Source organism: Tenebrio molitor, chromosome 6 (genome assembly GCF_963966145.1).
Source record: "Tenebrio molitor chromosome 6, icTenMoli1.1, whole genome shotgun sequence".
NCBI lineage: Eukaryota > Metazoa > Arthropoda > Insecta > Coleoptera > Tenebrionidae > Tenebrio > Tenebrio molitor.
Genome location: NC_091051.1, coordinates 4,343,930 through 4,366,082, shown reverse-complemented (window position 1 = coordinate 4,366,082; position 22,153 = coordinate 4,343,930). Strand labels below are relative to the sequence as shown.

Genomic DNA, 22,153 nt, shown 5'->3' with positions numbered 1-22,153 from the left:
GTTTAATTTCAACGACCGTCTGTTGACCATTAACCTTATCGTGGTGCAAGCTCGGAAAAATGTTCGTATTTCGAGAGCGCACCGCGCTCCTACGCAAAATGCAGCGGCGGGCAAAAATCGCATCGCTCCAGAGGCGGACTCAGCGGTTTGGTCGTTTTGCAACGGGTGCAACCAGCGCCGCGGAAGGTGGAACGCGTCATTGCAACGCGGTACTCCGCCGGGTCCAGCCGAAGAATCAGTTGAACCTGGGCGCTCAAAGTGAACGGTAACTGTGGTGTTATTGTAGCGGTACTCCGGCTGGTTTTTTAAAGTTTCTGTTGCGCAAATGTCCGCCGGTGTGGTGTGATCCGACGCGTTGTTCCAGTGCTGTGGGATTTAGCGGGCGAGGATTCGACCACAGCTGCGGCCCCAAAGGTAAAGCTAGTACCGCGACGGGTTACGCACGTTGACATTTCACCTTAATGGGCACGGGTTCGCCGTGCCAATCGTTCAAATCACCGCGGGGACGGTACCGTCGGGAACTTGCCCTCAGATCGACCGGACCTGCTTCCGCTTGAATTACACCCAATGTCAGAGTAATAAGCGAGCAGGAAGCGGCCCCATTGAACAAACGACTGACGAATGATTAATTACAGCAGGAAAAAAGCGAATTTATCAGAAAACGGTCCAAGGTTGGAGAGGTTTTGAACTTTTTGTGTGGTCGCCGCTCATCGGTACTTTGATGGTGGTTCAGCTTTTACTTTTCGGTTACATCACATCGATACATCCAAGCTCTTTGACACACTTCGCAAAAATTTCTCTTTTTTCGCCCACCGGTCTGCACAGCTATTCGCAAAACTCCGGTACCACCCCCTACGGTACTACCTACAATCGAATTCGAATTTTTCGTTTCAAAATTTTCCCCCCAGACATAAATCAAACCACATTTAAGGCCATGCACTCCTCGTAAACCGCTTAACATTTTTTTCGAGCGTCTCCTCTATCTGGAGCAAAAAATATGTTCCTAACAGTTCTATTGCCTTTTCGAAAACAATAATTCGTTTGATAAACTGTTTCTTATGTCGTTGTTAAAAGCAAGAATGTTAAAGCTGAGGCGTTTTTTATCTGCCAACTACTACACCACGTGGGCCGGAGCCGGACAGTTCGCATTGTTCCATACAGGGTGATTCATTCTTTTTTTTATCTACCGTGTCGTCCATTTTTTACACAAAAAATTATAATTGGCACATCACTGTCAACGCGACGACAGATTACAGATTTTATTAATTCAGATTCGGTGTCTCGCCTTACGGGAATTTTAGTAAATCAATATTAAACAGTTCGATTCGATAAGATCGCTCAAAATTGTCCTTCACAAGTACCGTTACGAAACCAGACTATTACTTGTCTGTCGCAGAGGGATGAATGATGCACGCGGAACCAGTGTTGCCAGACCCATCGAGTGACATTTCGGTAGATCAACTCGGAACTTTTCGGTAGGTTTCGTAAAAAATCGGTAGATTTTTTAATTTCTCGGCACTGGACGTATTTCTTGTAATAAAACGATTGAATTTTACATAAATAAAAGCTACGCTCTTTCACACCCTCATCATGGTGTAATTTAAACACAAAAAAAAATAGGGCATTTAACGGAGTTTGGTGTGGATCACCCCTTCGATTCCAGAAATAACGGCACATCAACCAGTCCAAAACAAAACGCCTTCCAGTAGACTGAAAAAACTAAAAAACAATATTTCTATGAAGTATAACGTTGGAAAAACTTGCAAGAACTTCACGGTTTTTACGTAAACAAAATCGCTGTTTTCCATTTAATCCTAGAAATAGTAGAAATATTGTCATAAAACAATACATATTACATGGCATTCTTAAATTTTTAATTCATTATTTCATTTCTTCGAAAAGTTTTCACGTACAACATACTACATAACATGATAATTTTCCGGCCTTATATGTTCAGAAGCATTATGAACTGTTTCATATAATCTGTTTTCGTTTGTTGCAGCAATTTGAATTTTCGTGTACGTTGAATATGTAAATTTCCCTTACTGTGTTTAGTCAAACTTTACTTAATTTAAATTGTAGCCGTACATTATTTGCCATTGAACCATTATTCATGGAATTGATTATTAAACCACGTTTATCGTTACTTATATTATTATTTCTTCGTCTCTGACGATGATTCATACCAATTGTAATTACATAATGTAATGTGTAATTATCACAATATAAAAGTTAATTGACAAATAATGAAACACATATCACAATAACGGAATTTATTCAACAAATCATCGCTTACTAGCAAAATAAATGGGAAAATAAATTAATAAATTGTGAAACACAATTGGCAAAAGGAGAAAAGCAAAAAAAAGAACAACAAAACAGCTACAGTCATATAATTCTAAAGAAATACGTTCAAGTCCGTAACATGTAGAAAATAACTAAACATAAATAAAAGCTACACTTTCACACCTTCGACAACAGAACACAAAGAAAGCGGGGTAATTAACGGGATCACCCTTTCAACTCCAGGAATAACGGCACATCAACCAGTCCAAAACAAAACGCCTTAGATGTTCTCTTATGCAAATGAAGTAAAAAATGTTTATTAAAAATGTTAGATTATGAAGATTTTTTTGAGTAACTTTTCGGTAGATTTGAGGTTTAAATCGGTAGATCGGTAGATTTTATGCGAATTCGGTAGATCTACCGAAAATTCGGTAGATCTGGCAACACTGCGCGGAACAGACTGTGCTCGCCCCCACACTGCAACACTCACAATACCGCCTTGTCTGGACGATCTTGCGCTGACGGTTGCTCAACTAGATTTCTTTCGATCTAGACAAACGACACAAACTCGTCTTGCACTTCTGTTGGTACTCTCAATTTTTTTCAAAATCGTCCTTAATCTTCATTCTGTATAGCACTTTCGATTTAACAGTTTTGCATTTGGTGAACTGGAACCCTGACGGGTTCCACCTCTTTTGACACTATCTATTGTCTAATCGATCGTACACCACATATTTTCAATGGGGCACAAATCGGGTGAAAATGATAGTTCGTTGAGAGGACAGTCGAAAATTTGATTGCTTTTCTCTTCCCATAAACTGCGCTGCTTTGTTTGGCAACGAATCACGCGATTGTTCGCACACCAGGTGTTTTCAACGGGGCACAAATCGGGTGCAAGTGCGTCCACTTTGTGGGAAAATCAAAATTTCGATCGATTTTTCTCGCGTTTTGAGTGTCCCTGGCGGTTATTATCGAGAGCCTCGAACCTCTCGTCCGATCCACCTGTTAAAGTGATACCAAGGACAGGCGGAAGTGCTTATCTCGCGTCGATAATTTTCGCGTAAAACATTAACGAGAATAGTTTTTCCGTGGAAAATTTCCGGCCACCTGATCCGCTTTTATCGTTGGCTCTGTCGCAGAAAACAGGTAGCCGTGTTGGCTCGCTTTTATAATGCATCACATTAATTAGCAACAAGAACTAGATAACCGTGTTTCAGCTGGCATAATAAGGAAATGGAAAATAAATCCAACGCCCTCCCGATAAATCCTTGATGAATCCTTTAATTGATAATTCGCTTCCGCACGCCCACTCGATTCGGTGGAAATGAAGCGGGGCCGGCGGCGACGCTGCCGCCCTAATCGCTTCGGAAATCGACTGTACGATGCAAATTTCGAACTGGTCGAATTCCAATTAATTTAAATGATTCTTGTTCGCTGCTTTACGGTCGCCGGACCTTTTGACAACGGTCCGTTCCTTACTCAGCAGATTCGTGGCGGTTTTTTTTTTCTTCGCTCTTCGGACAAATGGTGCGGCGCAGAAGAACGATAATCGGAGTGGATGCCGGGCTAAGGTTATTACGGCCTTGAAGGTTCGATTAGCGACATCGATGCGAATATTGCTCTTAAGTGATTTGGCCAGTTTTTCGACAGATTTCCGAACGGAATTATTCATGGGGCCGTCGACGGCACAAGCGGAACTTTCGCACTTGCCGCTCGACCCGATCCAATTAAGGATTTTTGTCATTGCCATATCTGGAATTGACGATGACGGACTCCGATTATTCATCCGGACACGACGCCGAAGAAATATTTTGCGCTGCAACACGCGCCGCGGAGATTAACCACGAAAACGTGCAAAGCTTTTTACAAAAATTAAACCTTTCCCACATCTGTGTTCTAATTTGGGTGTCTAAGTCGTAATAATGATTGTGATAATAAAATGTGAAGAAAGGACCGATCTTCCTAATTGTGAGAAGAATTATTTAACACTCATTTCAGTCAGTTGACTTCTTTTTAAAGATGACCAACAGAAGTTAAGTTAAATATAATTTCAGAAACACAACTTGAAAAAGCCTTCCTGGTAAGATTTTTGCAGTTTCGCTATAGACCTTAATAAGAAAGGACCTGAAGTAGAGTCTTGTGGTACACTCGGCAATATGGTTTTCACTTGTGTAATTTTTTGGTATTTTGTTTCTAGTAAAAGTAAAATATCTTATTGTAAAAATTACAAATAGAAAAGTATTGATGATCGAAGAAAAAACTTTTAAAGAACTTGAAATAAGTCGAGAATTGTTGTTAAACTAGATGCTTAGAGTAATCATGATTATTTCATGACTTCATCCATCATTATTGAAAACAATTTTTTGCTCATGATTTTTTTCTACCAAATGACTCACGTTTAAAGAACAAATTAATTATTCTTTGATACGCAATCTAGACCACTTAACTAAACAGCTCCAAAATAAAAATACAAATGGACCAAGTTAAAATACAACTTGAAACCATCAAAAAAACTTCGTGCTTGAATTTGTACTGTTTCGATGTATACATAATAAGAGAGGTCCTAAAGTAGAGTCTTGCGGTACACCCCACGGTACGTTCTACTACAGATTATGGATCACGGATCAGCTGTTTGAATCTTACGTTTTTACACGAGTGGTGCGTTCACAATCGACAAATAAACGCCAACTTTGACCGGAAATTTAAATGTCGATTGTGAACGCACCACTCGTGTAAAAACGTAAGATTTAAACAGCTGATCCGTGATTCATGATCTGTGGCGCCTTCACAATCGACTCTTCAACGCCAACTTTGCCCGGAAATTTTAAATGAACACCCGATAGAATATGAACAAAAGCGATTTGACAAAATTGAACAACAAAAAGTGGAATTTAAGATTGATTGTTACTAAGAATTGAACAAAAAGAAACCTTGTTTTCTTTTTCGAACTTTTTTTGTTTGTTTTGTTTTTATTTAAACGTGAGTTCACAATGGATTAAGTGTACCAGTTAAAATTGCAAATGGAAAAGTAATGGCTAATTGTTTGACTGGAGGACTGAAGGTTTTTTAAAAATGGAAAACTTTCAGTTTTTAGCAAATTTTATTTTAATTAAATCTAGAATTGTTGCCAAACAAACAACGTATTAGTACCAACCATGATTATTGTTCTTTTAATATTAAAAAACAATTTTTTGCTCGAGATTTTTTTCACCAAACGACTCACGTTTAAGGAACAAATTAATTATTCTTTAATACGCAATCTAGACCACTTTATTAATCAGTTCCAAAATAGAAATTCGTTTTGTGAACGACTTCAACCTACTAGTGCGAAGATTAAAGCATATCAAGAGCTCCGAGCAAGATATTTCCCTTCGTAAAGTTTCATATTCTCTGGAATTTTCTCGACACTTGGCTAATTGCATGTTCATTAACTAATTTAAGTGTTATTAAGAACCGGAATTTATTTGAGCGAAATGATAGGAAGCTTAATTGACTATTTATTATTCCCTTTTGCCCTAATAACGGCAATAAATTATTCGTAATGGTACTTTAATACCTCTTAATACACAATTTTCAATAAACGAACAGATTTTTTTCCCCAAAAACCAAACAAATATAAAACAATTTTGCTTTTTTGAAAACGCATAATCGGCGATCTTTAAATTACATATTGTATTACGACTCACGATCCAACAATAAAAATCTACCAGTTTTGAAAATCGTAAATGGTACTTGTAGTTATTTATTATACAAGACGATAAAATTGTACTTTATCTTTGAGAGGGTTAATTACGCTCGAGAAGATGAGATTTAATCGTCGTGTGTAATACAACATTTTGTTCTATAGCAGGACTTCAAGTTTTAAGTTAAAACATTTTTTCTACCCTTGTTGTTAAAGTGTTACTTTATCTACCCTTGCGGTTAAAGTGCTACTTTATCTACTCAGAAGAGTTGCTAAGAAAATAGTTTAAGATCTGCTATATAAAAAAACCTGCATCTGTCGCGAAACTCCCAGACCCCATTCTGGTGAGCAGTACCTTTCGATCTCGAGGTGGTACTCCAAGTCCAAAACTCGTGGTAGCTCTGGTCTCGCGTGTGCAAACACGTCGGTTTCCACACCAAGAGAGCTTTCCACGATTCCGTCGAAAAGGTAGTACCGCGACCTTGCCCGCTCTCCATGAATGGCCCCATTCTCTTCGTTTTTGCATCGCATGATTGAAATTATTGAAATGATCGCATCTCGGCCGCGTTAATTGAATAATTGGTATTGATTGCATGTGCGGCGTGCGGCTCGCCGCTACCGAATGCCAGCTTAACAACCGCACTCACCCGGCAGGATCTCACGTACGACGAACGCACCGCATCCCACCTTCCAGACGATAAGCCCGTCGACTCATTCTGCACATACACATTAACTGTAATTTTATGCGACCCGACGCCCAACTCGACGGCTACGCTTTGCGACGTCGACTTTCGCGACACGGTCCCAACCCCTCATTGTAACCGGCCATCCACGAGGTGAAGGTTTGCATGGTGGAGGCGTCCCTTAATTATTGCTCCCAAGGTCCCGCCACTAGGTTGCACAACACGCATTTACAACACCGTGTGATGTGACGTAGTGGTATGTCTAGGGGAGTTGCCTTTGCATCCCGACTGCTTCACACACTCACACCCACAGCATGGACCCGACGCCGATGTTCTCCTGTTTTACACGTAGTTGTTTTTGTTTTTTGCTAGTGGTAGATCAATTGTGCGCTAATGTATCATTAGAGACAAACTGTTCATTTTTTCGTGTACTGTACCGTGATAGCATTTTGATGACCCCTAAACTCTCGGTTGACTCTTATTTCAAGCAGCGGTACTCGTGCAGACCACTGCGGGACTCCATACACCAACGTATCATTAGTTCATTACCCAAACTGTTCATTTTTTCTCGCACTGTACCGTGACAGCGACTCTCAGTTTACTCAGATTTGAAGCAGTGGTACTGTTGTGGAGCGCTGAGGGACCCCCGATAAGAGTCGACCGAAAGTCGTAGCTTGTGTCGTGCGTGCTTATTGTCTGCGTGTGAACCGATCAAAGACTGTGTTGTCGTTTGTCGTGCGAGCATCGAGAGCCTTCTTAAAAGTAAGAGTCGGTCCGGTCGGAGTGTTTGTTGTCACTATTGGATTTTCTCGCCTTGCCATATCAAGTAACTTGTATTTTAACAATGCTCCAAACTGGTTATCCTATATAATATCAGATTAATTTTTAGATACGGCCGTCGAGAGTGGCCAGCCTAGGTATTTTAATTGATCGTGGGCTAATCTGCGATTGGTCGGGTGAGACGCATCTTATCAGAGTGTCGACGGTGTAAAATTGGCGCTTTTGTCACGAACGCCCTAGGAAAAAGTGTGGTAACGAAACACCGGCACGATATCTAAATCTCGCCTTTAACCGTTATTACTTACATTCCAACAGATATCCTTTTCTACATATTCGCCTACACGGATTACGGTAACACGCGGCCGGAGTAAATTCGACCGGGGTAAATAATTCAGTGCGCCGGACGCCGCGGCTTCCAGACGAAGACGCCTTCGGGAGTGCGGTCCGTGGCATCCAAGTTTTTCCAAAAAAACACGTCACAATGAAATTCGAGGCGGTTTTTCGACGAAAAAGAAAGCGACGGAGGGTCGAGGCTCCAGTCAAGGTCGCCACCAGGGGTCACCCTGTATACGATTTGAGCTAAATCGTCCCCGTGTTGAGACGAAATCATTTTTTGGATCGGCTTTGACGTTGCATAAATAAAATTGAAACTGTTTTTTTTTCTTGGTTTAGATCGTCGAGTTTTTATTAACGTAAAACTGTAAAAAATGGAAAAAATTCGTCGTGTGAAGCAAAATCCTGATGTTCCACATTTTTATTTGATGAAGCTTATATCATAAATTTAAGATAACTGTGAGACACGAATGTATGGAAAGATAACGAAACAAAAACGAGATATAAAAAAATTAAGAAATCCCGACAGAAAAGATTCTTTGTGATTATTTTTTTCTCTGCTAATACAGTAAGAATTTTGACATGTTTGGATTGTTGTGAGCCCTAAAATTAATTACATAAATAATATTTAACTGGCAGAGATGGATTAGTTATTTATTTTTCTGAAGACCACTTGCATTACATAAACTAGGTTATCAATTCAAATATCTTCATTATTGTATGTATTTATATACAGGGTGTTTCAAAATTGGCGAATCCCGAATTCAGAGCGTGGTAGAGAAGGACCCAGTGGAGCTCGAAAAATACTTAGAAAAAAAAATTCGCTCTTCCTGAAGAAGATATAAGCACTTTAATTTTGTTCAATACATAGCAGCGTTCATATCCACAGTGACAAAATACTATTCTAGCTACGTTGCCGTTCCATTTTTAAGAAAAATTACAAAAAATTTAGATTTTTTTCTCCAAAGTAAAGCTATTCTTCAAAAAATAAATAACAATAAACCCTGAACTTTGCAGCCTGTATTTGAAGAAAACGCACTTCAAAGAGTGCACCTTCAGACCAATGTATCTTTGTGGGGGGAGTCCCGATTTTTTTTAATTTCCATATTTGGACTACTGAAGTGATCCCCTACAACGCTCTGAATTTGGAATTCGCGAATTTTGAGACACCCTGTATTTTCATTTTTATGTTCATCATTACACTTCTTTTATTTCATCATATCTTATTTTGTTTCTTTCTTGTTTCAATTGTTCTATGTATTATTTTAAGACAGTTTCCTTCTTTCTTCTTTAACTTTTATTTTGTTTCTTATTCTTTCACTTGCTTTCTTTGATATTTTTTCTTTATACATTTCTATTTTTTGTCTAATTTGCTCACATTTTCAAATCTCCTTTTACCACTTGTACAATCTACCCACTACTATTCGTACTTGAACAGAATAATAAAAAGAAACGAAAAAAAGAACAAAAAAATCACTAAACTACTAATTTCTAGTACATACTTGATAGAAAAAGATCACGGAGGAGAACTTCGTAAAATAATAAATAGAAAACGAGAATTTACAATGAAAAAGAAAGGACGAAAGAAATAGGACTATAATAGATAATTTTTTATGCAAGTTAAAAAGAGGAAACATTTTCTATTTAACCTACATATTTTGTATTTATTTTTGTATTCTTTTGTATGTATATTTTTGTATCTTTTTCTTCTGTTTCCCAATATCTTTACCATACCTGCTCCACAGGCTTCCTCTAATTCTTCTCTTCTTCCTTATTTCAAAGTTTTTACTTTCTAGGTTTTTTTCTCTCACTTCCTTTTTACTAATACACTTAAGAGTTTCCAATTCACATTTCGCCATTACTTGTCGCAGACATTTGCACAGGAAACGTACAACAAAATCGAATAAAAACCATAAAATTCTACATAATTATTTTATGTCACCCGAACTGCCACAAAGACAGATCATTTCCCCTCAAAGCGTCACTCAACACCTGAACATTTCGAATACATTACGAATCTGCCCACGCACTTGTCAAATCCAATAACGTTATTGCTAAAACAACGAAAGAAAATTGAAAACAGTTATGTACACAGTGTTTTCGCGAAGGAAGTGAGTCGCGCCGCCGCTCAACGGTATTTCGATCGTTGTAAAAAAAAAACCCACCAAAAAAAATCTCAATTTGAGAAACGTCATTAATCGTAACGAGACACCGGAGAATTCGTACGCTTAATTGTGGTTAATTTTCTGGTTTGGCAAAAAACCGATTGACAAATTTACGTTTCTCGAGTTTAGTGGGTTAACACTCGAGAGAATTTGTTTCCTGTCATTAAAAAGCGATCTGGCGATTTTTAAAGTTACAAAACACGGCTGACATTTGATACGAATTACATCGAACATCACAACAGGTAGCTGTTGTTAAAGTTAACACAACATAATGACGTTAAGTAATCGCGCGCAGACCGGAGTAAAAGGGCTGAGATAATAAAGTTCATTAAACGTGATGGCTGACCTAGTATCGACGACTTTTCCAATAACGAATTCTTTATTGTTGGCCAGTCAGTCGAAAGATCGCTTCACTTCCGTCTTGTCCCGTCTAATTACTGTCAGTCACTTTGGCGCGCCGAACCAAGCTCAGACGCGCTTTCGGCCTCTCTCCGCACCACGTGCGAACGCATTTTTTCGCTGTTACGAATCTCTTCCTCTTCGGGAAAGCCGTCGCGGTCCAATTAGTCCTCGAAACGAGATCCGCCCGAGCCGACTAATTTATTGTAATTATGTTGGATGCAAATGAGCGAAATTAATCATTTTCGGCGCGATTCAGGTGTCTCCCGATTTAATTATTCGGCTCGTTTCGATGATAAATCTGGTCCCGATGTCGTCGGGATTAACATAACGACGAAAAAACCGAAACATCGATACGGCCCCCGCCCACGGCGGCGGGCGCGGTTTCCCCCCCGGTTGGAGTGAGTTTTCACTTTTCGGTGCCCTTCGAGCAGACGCACCGCCGATAAATCCGAAATACAAACACTCCCAGGTCAGGAATGGCAAAATAATAGTTCCAGATCGCCCACTGACTATAAATATGGTAAAAACTTTAATACCATGTGGGCTCGGTGCGGTTTCTCCGTCGTCGCCCCTCTCGCTCGCGCGCTCCTTCCAAACTTGGAGGCATGAATGACAATGGTGGAACGATGAACTTCGGCTTAAACGGCGAAAAAATACAAAACCAATTACCGCCGCACCACGTGGACGCGCGGCGGTCCACTTCGGGGGGCGGCGCGAATCGATTATTTTCGGCATGCGGGGAACAAAGAGCGATCGATCGGGACGGGGAACAGTGCGTATTGTCAAAGTGATCGCAAGCGATGTCCACAATCAACTAACGCTACTGGCAGATAACGTGGACGAAATTGCGGTGAGTTTGCGAATTTTTTTTTGAAATGCCAACAGGCAGCCGAGATTCGCGATGGCATTAAACCCCTTTTGGCGCTGTTATGTCAGGATTGTGGACGAATTAAATGTCACGAGGTTAGACGCGACCGGCTCCCACCGAATTCAAGAGGTGTCAGCGCGGGCGGTGTCGCTGCAACCATTTCATAACCTTCGGGTAAAGATGAACAGGATGTGCTGAAACGTCCTCTGCCAATATGTGAAAGCTACTTTTCCTACTTTTCAGTTTTCTTTCCTTCAAATGATGACGTTACGTAAGTTTGACGAGAACGTAGGTAGATTCGCAATCTGTTCACAACGCTGAGATGAAGAATGGAAAAATTGTAATATTCTGATCAGTCTTGTTTGCAATTTCTACACTTTCTCCTTTGATTAAAAGGACTTGTTTCTTCTTCTGACCTTTCGTCGGTGACTATTTTAGCACAATCATTTCTGGACCGTAGACAAATTAAATGTCGCCACATTGCATTTTGGTAGTAAAGCTGTCTGTTGATTTGGTTGTGTTTTTTTTTCAAAATTTGAGGTTATAAATAGCGTCAATGTCTAGTGCATTGTTGTCACTTTTGCCAGTTTGAAATAGAAGAACTTATCCATTTTTTTTTTACTTCTTGTATATCATCTTTGAAGTCGAATTACACATTTTCAAAAATTATTTTTTACTGCCCAGGACCAAAATAATTTCTGTTCCGTGGGCGACCCCCCGGCCCGCGTTCTCCGACCGCCACTATTCGCCAAACAATCGTCCGTTGTGTGCCGTTTTGTCTTTTTGTGGCAACGTGGCCTCGTCAGTGGAGTGCATTGTGCGCATGTCATGTCGGAGGCAGCGGGGCATTAATAAAAAGGATAGCTCAAGTTGCTTTACAAATAGACTTGTCTGTTGTTATTGCATTGCCGTGTTATAAATGCAAACAATCCATGGACGTTATTTATGCGGTGCATCACGATAGGTCGATCGACGTACCTTCGAATCACGCCTGGAAAAAATCCAAATCGCCAACTGACCATAAATAAACAATAGAGCCGGAGCCAATTTCATCCCATTATCGATGACGTTGGGCCGGTTCGACGTCCAACAAATTCGACGTTGCCAAGAAGCCTCGTGAGGACACCGAGGGCCTTGGCCGTGGTCAAGTCGTGACTACAACCACGGTGCAGATGATATACCGACAACAGTACTTTGTAACTGATGATTTTTCATTGTTTGAACTCCCATAATGATCGACCAGGCTCGCCACACACAACAAGGACCGTCAAGCTCATGCAAATTTCATTTCTCGACGCCAGTACTTGCTGGTACCAACAACTTCTCCAAATCAGACACCCCCAACAGCACAAACAACTTTTGAACTGTCAAATTGTCATTTCTCGACGCCAGTACCTGCTGGTACTTTTTCAGTTGCGTCAATCAGAGTGTTGTAACAACTTCCACAACAAATCGGACATCCCCCAACAGAACAAAGAATTTTTGACCATCAAATTTTCATTTCTCGACGGCAGTACTTGATGGTACTTTCTCATCAGCACCAATCAGCAACTTCCAGAACAAATCGGAGATCCACCAACCGATAAACAATTTTAATCCGTCGTCAAGTCTTCAAGAGTACCCGTTGGTACTTTCCGTTGCAGCGCTGAACTAACAGTGCTGCTTAGCAAAATGGTTTTTGTTGTAAAAAGTGCGCAAGACCGCCGGCTTCTTGTCCATTGTGTCCACAGATTGCCCTCTCGGTACCGTTAGGGCAGCAGGAAACGGATTAGCTAAACAAAACGTTACTCACTCGCCCAATCTGTGGGAGATCTTTCGCTGCGCCACTCATTTCCTGCAACCTGCGGGTGCAACGTGCATTCCGGGGAAAGTGCTTTCTTTCCCCTCTTCGCTGTCAAATTTCGGATTGCGTAAGGTGAACGCGAACGAGAGCCGAGGAGGAATGATCGCGGCGAAGATCGCCTCCGGGTGCGAATCAAACATTTCTTTATTTTATCTCGGTTTCTGAATCGATCAATCCTGACGGAGCCCCCGTGGCGTTAAGAAGCGCACGCGCTTGACGGGGCCTTTTCGAACGATTGTCGCAAATGAAATTCCTGCAACGGTCAGGATGCGATGCGTGCGGAAATTGAAACGACGGAGTGGTCCAGTTCTGGCATTCAGGAAGTGATCCTGGTCGGTATTTAAACGACACGGTTTTAGGTGCGTGGTTGGTTGGGAAGTTATTGGACAGCTTTTGCGATCACATGCATAGATTACGCCGATTTTAATTTTTTATTCTTATAGTGATTTTCGGAACGACGAAATGTAGCCTCGATCTTGACAGCTTTCCAAACACACGTGGACCGCATAAACTAATTTTTAAATGGTACACTAGCTGCCAGAATGTTTTATGGGCGAGCTCTAGTAATTGGACAAGATAAAAATTCAAAATATCGTTTTCATCCACATAAATTTGGAAATAAACGACTAGAATTCTCACCATATTACGATTAATTAATTGCACAAAAGCAAAATCTACTTGACAGTAAAATAATGTGATCGTTTTAATTTCAAATCTAAATCTGAGCTTTTTTCCAGAAAAAAGAACAAACGTTTATGTCAAATATTTTTTGGCCTCCTCAACTCTAAATGACATGTTTACACATTTTGAACAGCTACGGGGTCTTGATTTTTACACACTAATCAAACTATCTGTCATTTTACCACACGAAAATTTTAAGCTTTCAGGGACCTCCAAAAAAAATGTTGGCTTATCATAAATAAAGATACCGCTATCATTGATCCGTTCAGTTTTCGAAAATGAACATAATTTAATTGTTATCTTCTGAAAAATTGTGAATTCTGATGGCGCCATCTTGTGGTATAAATCGTAAGCATATCAGTTATCGGTACATATAATATATAACTTTCTGGTATTTTATTAATCAAATGTCATTCTTTGACGGGTTTTGCAAAATTATTGGTTACAACAAATTTCAAATTTGAAAAAACGAGTTGTCGGCCAAAAAGATGATGCATTACTAATGCGGTAGGCATTTTACATCGCTCAGTTTTTGTTAAAACACTCCCGCTGCGCGGTCGTGTTTAAATCTAAAAACCTCGCGCTATAAAATGTAGCCTACCGCATTTGTAATGTTTGTAATGTATTACGAGAAACTTGAAATCGAAAGAGTAAAGAGGACATTTTAACACTGGGGTCAACTAAAACGTCAAAAAAATATATGTGTGTAATACGATTTAATTACGCTTCAATATGCTAGATAACTTTGTTTTCACATTTTTTATTCCCAACAATGGCCTCATTTAGCATAAATTGCAGAATTCATAAGATAATTAGGTTTATGCGTGTCTGGGGTCAGAACAGACCCTAGGTGGATAATTCGCAGTAAAATTTGTCCTTGGAGTTTTTCAAATTACATTTTAATCTCGTTCAGTATGTGTAATTAAATGTGTAACTAAATTTAATTAACGTAATTATCATTTTTTGTTTGAATTTAATTGCATCGACGGTGTAGTGTCTGGACCTGATTTTTTGTACTCATTTTTACATCCTATTTGAAATAATAGAAACGCGATTTTATTAGATGAGGTCAGATGTGACCCGCTATAAATAAGATGAAATTTTGTCGCTGGTGGGTGGCGAAAGTAATTGATAAAACTCGAGTCTCATTTCATATTCCTTTATTTTACCTTTGACATGGTGCATTATATTATAATATCCAAGTCGTCAGAATCACAATAATAATAATTAAGTATTATGAAATTTGCAAGTCAAAGATATAAATTAAAATATTCAGAGTGAATAAAAACAGTCTTGATAAAATTTCTTGATTTTATTTGCAACTCGTACATCTTTCACCCTAAATGATCAGGTAATTTTTGGGTAAGTTGCCTTGTTTCCTTTAATAAGTATAAAAGCTTTCCCACAATTTTATCAGAGGCACATTTTTAAATTCTATTTGGAGAATGAGAACTTTCAGAAGCAAATATCTTTGACCGACCTCATCGTCAAAAGATCCAAAGTAAAAAAAAAATCTTGTGGTAAACCAAGAATTAAATTAAATGACATTTTAAAAACATTTTTAAAAATCTCCAAAAAGGCAAGAACGAAAGCTGCATCTTCATTATTTGAAAAGCTACCCAAAAAATTATTATTCGGTTTTGACGGTGGTACATAGTACCTTTTCATTGGTTCAATTTTCAAGGACATTAAACATTTGTCTGCTATATGTCTGAAACATGTATGTAATAGGTAAAAAAACACTACGAATTAAATGTGAGTAAAAAACAATTCGCCTCAAGAAGTTATTGTGTTAAATCTACACACCTGTTAGATGACGAATCATCTGCGTGGTAGTGGAAAAATTTTGACTTTGCTATTTTACGCTAAAAGCTTCTAGAAATTCTGCTCATCTGAAAGAGAATCTTTTTTAAATGGCTAAAAATTTTTGGATGACTTTTTAAAAAGTTTGGAACAATACCCAACTTATCACAAGACAGAATTTAAGGACATTTCAACGTAAGTGTCAATAAATTTTACTAGATAAAGATTTGCTTGATGTACAGAGATACTATGAAAAACATTAATAGTACTTCTATATCTTCCAGAATTACATGACACTCAAAATAAATAGTACTTCCAAAGAAATCATTACATACTCAATATCCATTATGCTAAATAAATCCGGCCTCGATTCCGTGCCCCTTTTTTATAATAACAAAATATTTAAAATATTCAGCGGGGATAAAGCCTCCAGTTCCAGTACATATACAGGATGTTTTCTAAAAAACGCCACAAACCGTACCTAACTCCGTTATTTATTGTCCAATTTTAATAAACAAAAAAATCAATAAAATGGCTAAAAAACACTACAAAATGGATGCATTTTTTATTTTTTCAACATTAATTGTTATAAGTGTCAACTTTCTTTTTTTAAATGGAAGCATATTTTTTTATTTTTATTCTGGTAGATTTTTGTTCTGATTTCAGTGATGTCTAACACGTTGACTTTTATGGAATAAATATTTAGGAAAATAAATAAAAGGTTTAATTACATTACGATGAATTTGAAAAAAAATCAAACGCGCCGTGGAAAAGAATGACAAATGTTCTCTTCGTTCGAAGAATGACGAAATGACATTTATCCCTTTGACATTGTCATTGTTTTCCACGGCGCGTTTGATTTTTTTTTTAATTTATTTATAAAACATCGTAACCTAATCACATTTTTATTATTTTTTTTGAATTTTTATTGCACAAAAGTCAACGTGTTAGAGATCATTGAAATCAGAAAAAAATTCTCCACCAGAATAAAAATAAAAAAATGTGTTTCCGTTAAAAACAAAATATGTATTGACACTTATTTGATATAAGAATTAATGTTGAAAAAAATAAAAAAATTAAGCCGTTTTGTAGTGTTTTTTTAACCATTTTATTGCTTTTTTGCCTATTAAAATCGTACAATAAATAAAGGAGCTACGGCTTGCGGCGTTTTTTAGAAAACAGCCTGTATGTAAAACCAAAAATTAAACAATTTATATTCCTAAATAAAAATTAAAACATATCACGGGTACCATCGAAGAATTGTTCCGAGTACCGTGAAAGGTCAATTCCTTTTTTCCAGTTATTCATATCTCATAACAAAATAATGCAAAACTGTTAAAAACCCGATTTGTGAGTCAACTGTATGAGGAATAAATTTTTCGATAATTACGAACGATTTTTATGACGTATACCTTACGTAATCGTCTCGAACAATTCTCACCGACTGACATTTGGCAACGTAACAGGTGTGCGCTATCCAATAGAGCAACAAAAATGCAACTGACCAATTAAAAGGACGTTCCAAACATTCGCATCGTCAAATTAAAAAAAATGCAATTAAGGATTTTTTTTAAATTCCGGAGCGCCCTCACACTCATCCTCGCCGGGCTTTTTCTTTTCGCACAACGATAATAATAATCAGAACCGCATCGTCGGGTGATTTTTGCGTTTGCAAAACTTCCCCAAGTACATATTTGGCGGGCGATCCGCGCCGCTTGTCAGCCCTGCTGATATTTAAATTATACAACGCCACTTATTCAAATTAACCGGCGATAGCGACAATAATGACGCTCCGGGAACGTGATAGAGCCATTCCGGTGCGATCGCAATTTGTGGTGAAAATAACGACCTGCATGGTCCAAGACGTCGTCGACTGGCGCAAGCAACATTCAATAACTATATCGCTGCGTGGTATGCGGCCGGTGAAAGAAGTCTTGTGTAACTCTTCTGTTTTGTCGTAATTGTGCAACGGAGCCCGCCGAGAAATACATATCGCTTTTCAGGCGCGTCTTCGACGGTACTACTGTCCCGGTACCACTATTGCGTCTTACTGTTCTAGATTTTTCAGCCGAACGGTACTGCCTCTCGGTACATACGAGCTACACGTCTAGCGGGACATTTTTTTTTCCTAATCTTTCCCATTGAATCTGCTCTTGAACCTCCTGGCCACCGCACGAATCGTACGAAATTGCAAACGGTAATAATCTCTCAACCGTCCGTCGCACCAAGAGGCGCCGATCTTCCCCCTCACGACATTCTCATCCCGCCGTTCCCTCGGGACATTCTCAAGCCTTCACTTCACTTATCAAAACTACCACCCGGTAGTCCTGGTAGCAGTCACTTTCATTTTACGTGCTTTCGTGTAATTAAACTTTTATTCCGACCGTAATTAATGTGGTTTACCTGAGCGTGAAAGATAATAAAACCATTTTATTGTGTGTTTATTGCCTTTTACTGCTCACACGATTATCGTTATCAAAAAGTCGAGTACTTGCTGAAACTGAAATGTCAGATTACGCAACGCACGTGTTCGGCTCACTTCCAAGGACGACGCGCTACCATTTCGGCAGAAAAAATAAATCCAAAACATCAAAAAGTCCCGAACACACCGCACACATGTGTGTACGGTTGGGAAAATTTTTATTGTTCGCAGCGACCCCAAACGGTTCCGTTCGGAACTTTAATTTATACGTGTGTACCATCGGCTTTGTATGAGCATACGAGATAATATAATACATAAATTTATGGCTTTAAGACTGCAATGGCGGCACGGATTATGTGTGCTGAAGTGTATGTGCGTTGGTTTTTTATGGACCGCTTTGTTGCTTTCACATACTAGCCTGTATAATTGCTTATTGCGTAATTACAGCACCAATTCACGTTTTGTTTTTCGACAAAAAAAAATTAATTGGTACCTCATGACTGACTAAACCAAACAGATTCCGATGGCTAATCACGAATATAATAAACGAGAGAAAAATAATTGCAGCAGCGACATCTGACCATTACAACGATTCAATTTCGTGATTGGTGCTGAGACACCACGGAAGAGTACGAGGGTTCAGATCTGTCGTATCTTGTGGATCGGCGGAACCCGCGGTGGGTCCGTGAGTCATGAACGTGTGACTCGGTCATCTTATATCGCTGGGAGTCGGAACCCGATAGGTGGTGCAGTGTCGGCGTCGCCTTATCGTCTCGCATATACCGAGAACCGACGTCGGTAGCGCAAGACAAGCACATTCCGATTTCTTGGAGCCGTGCCCGGAGCCGGCGATAACGGCGGTCACTATGCAATATGCAGACCACACCCAACTCAACAAGTTAATAAAGCATGTGCGAGACAAGATACCGAACGCTTCCTGAGGACCTCTCGTCGGGACCGATTTACTACCGGCGATCACGCAACCCGACCCGGAAACTTCCGATTTTTCCGGCAATCGATAGAGCACCCCCTCGCCATTGTCAATTATGATGACGGACCAGGAGCTTGCGGAAGAGTTGAAAGGCGAATCTTTGTATGGTCGTCGCCGAGCACTTAGTAACCATGGAAATGCCACGGTTAACGAGGTGTGCGAGCGAGGGGGCGGTCGAGAGGCGCCGATCGAAAGCCTCTTCGTGGAGTCGGCACCGAATTACCATTTCGACGAACACTTGACCGAAGAACTTACCACACGGAGAATAGGAAAAACTTTATTGCCTGCATCCTTTTGCAAGGTCTTGTCTTCCGATTTCTGTGACACGTTTTTGAGGAGTTCGGCACATCTAGTAGAATAACTTTCACTTCTACATTTCACAAGAAATTTTGATGACATTGTAAAAATCTTTTTATACTCATAGCCTTGAAAGCGATGCTTCCAACATCCAACGCTCACTCAGTAACAAGTGTTTCCCGATCGACTCGAATATAAAAATTGCAAAAAACACTGGCCCTTTAAGGCATTCAAAAAAATCGGTCTTGATAATAATAAAATTTAGTTCATAAAATACAACTTCCCTGGATTTTCCCCCATTAAAAAATTAGGGAAATATTTATAATCGTTGAAAATTGTTCCTACAAAATTCACAAATTATTGCAAAAATTGAAATGTCAAGTGAAGCAATTGTTTCTAATAACCAAAGGTCATTGCCTACTTGGTTTTATGTTCGTTTATGTTTAATGTATTAAAACAAAAAAATTTAATTTAATTTTTGTACAAAAAATATTGTACGAACCACTTGCATGAAGAGATCTTCCGCTCATTCGCGCATTAATTAAAGGCACTCGCTCCTTCGTCGCTCGTGCTTTAAAAAATGCACCCATGGGGGAACATCGTCTTCCCGCACTTGGTTCGTAAATAACTATGTTGTCTCATGCTATTGGTTCCGCGCGCAAATGACTTAATTCCTGACCAGACGAGAAACTTGTTGCTTTGTACACAAAAAAACACGAAATCTTCCAGTCATTTTTTTTTTTAATTCTAGATCTAGATTATGGTTGATCAGAAAAGGATAAAGTTCACTTCCTAGATTGTGGACTCTCAAAATTGTGCTTGTCTTAAATTCAGAAGTATCTCCTTCCTAGCATTCATTTGCTTCGCAAACATTTCTTGATAAAGAGTACTCTGCGTTCCTAGATTTCTTTTTGTTTTCGTAGAATCAGTGTCTTTCAACATTACCTCTCCGCAATCTTTTTCGTCCTGTATCTAAAGGCTTTCTATGCGATTTCCTAGATTCTGACGGTTTTGTTCTTTAATACATGCTTCTATTTCCCAATGAAGTTTTTCTTGTTCTACGTTACTTCTATTTCCCCACCAAGTTTTCTCGTTGCTTTGTTAGAGGCAATCTTTTAACACCAACTTTCCACAATCTTTTTCGTCCTTGGTCTCGATGTTTTCTACGTGGTCTCCTTGATCTTCTCGAACTATTTCCTCTGCATCAAGTTTTCTCTTCGCTTTGCTCAAAACAATATCTTTCAACATCTTCACAACTTTTTCGTCCTTCATTTGAACGCTTTAAACGATGTTTCCTTGATAAATAAATTCTTGAAACAGCTTCTAGAATCAGTGTCTTTCAACATCAACTCTCCACAACCCTTTTCGTACTTCGTCTGGAAGCTTTCCTTCTGCGTAACCGACTTGACCCTTCTGTTCTTCGCGGTTGCCGCACATTAAATTTCCTTCTCGTGTCAAGAAAAATTCTCGTGAGTCGCTAATGAACACGTAGTGGGACCCGTTGGTCGGCAGGACCGTTCACGTCCTATCGTGTATCAATCGCAGTCCTTCCTAGATCATAAGAGCGTGTCTCGCACATAAATCACCGTTAGTCCACCTCTATCATCACGTCCTTATTGATGATACATTTAAATGGTGTAGTTGCGCGTGTACACTCTCAAATTGCGTTTTAATTGAATTAATTGAAGCGAACGAATGGGGCAAAGAACAGGCTAATTACAACATACCCCGTTCCCATATTTTACCCATCCCGGGTCGATGCCGACGCAATTAGATTGTCAGCGCTGCGACCTTGGATCAAAACTGAAAACCGATTTCTGAATCGGGCCTTAATTGCACCTCGTTACACTATTGTTTGGACCTCCCACTTATCCAGTTTAATGATCCCATCAATTCTTTTCGATTGCTTTCGGTGTCTCCACATTGGAAACTGCCAATTGGTTTTATTTACGACTTATTCGCGCCATAACTTTATCTCGTCCGGCTGAGGTATTTATATGTTTATTGTCGCTGTTCCTTATTGTTTTATCCGTTTCTTTATTAATTTACGATCTGGAGGTTGCGGCTTAAACGCTTCTCTCGACGGGAACTCCTCTTTGTCTCTTTACCGATTCCTAACCCGCTACCGATCACCCAATGTGGGAGGAAAATTATACAGAATTACCCAAACTCGTTGGCCATGGGAAAAAAATCCAACGATTAAACTCGAATTAAAAATAGCCATAACTGTTTCGGCTTTGTTGAATTCATTGAATAAAATTAGGAATTATGGAAATTATAACGAGGACACGTGGTATCCCGTGCTCTCGTTTCCATTTTTAAAAGTGGACTACTACGTCGCACCACAATTTTTCTTTGTCGTTCGATCGGATTTAGTAGATCCGACGACAGGACCCTCTAGGATCAGCTGTTGAGCGGCGGCCCTCGACGCCTGCGCCCCCGCGCCGTTGCCGTTTCCGGCGGAATCCCCCAAAACCGGCCAGTCGAACGCGCCCCAACCGGCAACCCGGCTTTCCACCCCTAAGACCGTGCAGGTCCCGTCCGGCAGTTGCCTTCGCTACGTGTGGGTGTGCGCGTTGCGTCTTTTCCAATTGTCTGATGGCAGCAACATAACAGCTGCCATTGCAGGTCTTGGTCGCGACAACGACAGTGACTCGGTTCGGTGGAGTTGTTGGTCGAGGGATTATGCAAGAATGCGAACCAATCGGATACGATCGTGCACACTAGCGGTACGTATTTTTGGGGTGGCTTTTGCGACATCGCCGGTAGTGTGAACGACCCCCAATAGGTCAGGGTTGATCGCCGGTCTTATCGATCTAAAACCGCGAGCTTGTTGTTTTATCTGTGTACACAGCATGTACCGTGGAATTACAAAGTGAGGCTCGTTCACCTTTTATTTATCACCCCATAAATTGGG

The 22,153-nt window shown here is 39.8% G+C and overlaps 1 protein-coding gene across 9 annotated transcripts in view; it reads left to right on the top strand.

Moving 5' to 3' along the window:
* The first annotated feature begins 202 nt into the window (after positions 1 to 202).
* The window catches only part of Prosap (prosap), a 41,920-nt gene continuing 19,969 nt past the window's right edge, over positions 203 to 22,153 (top strand). For 5 of the 9 annotated variants that reach the window (XM_069051239.1, XM_069051244.1, XM_069051243.1 and 2 more), the window contains exon 1: positions 203 to 414. The gene's annotated coding sequence lies outside the window, so the exon portion shown is untranslated. Of the gene's footprint in view, positions 415 to 11,060; positions 11,182 to 21,807; positions 21,966 to 22,153 lie in introns of those variants that run through there. The other 4 variants (XM_069051242.1, XM_069051240.1, XM_069051236.1 and 1 more) reach the window with 3 other exon arrangements.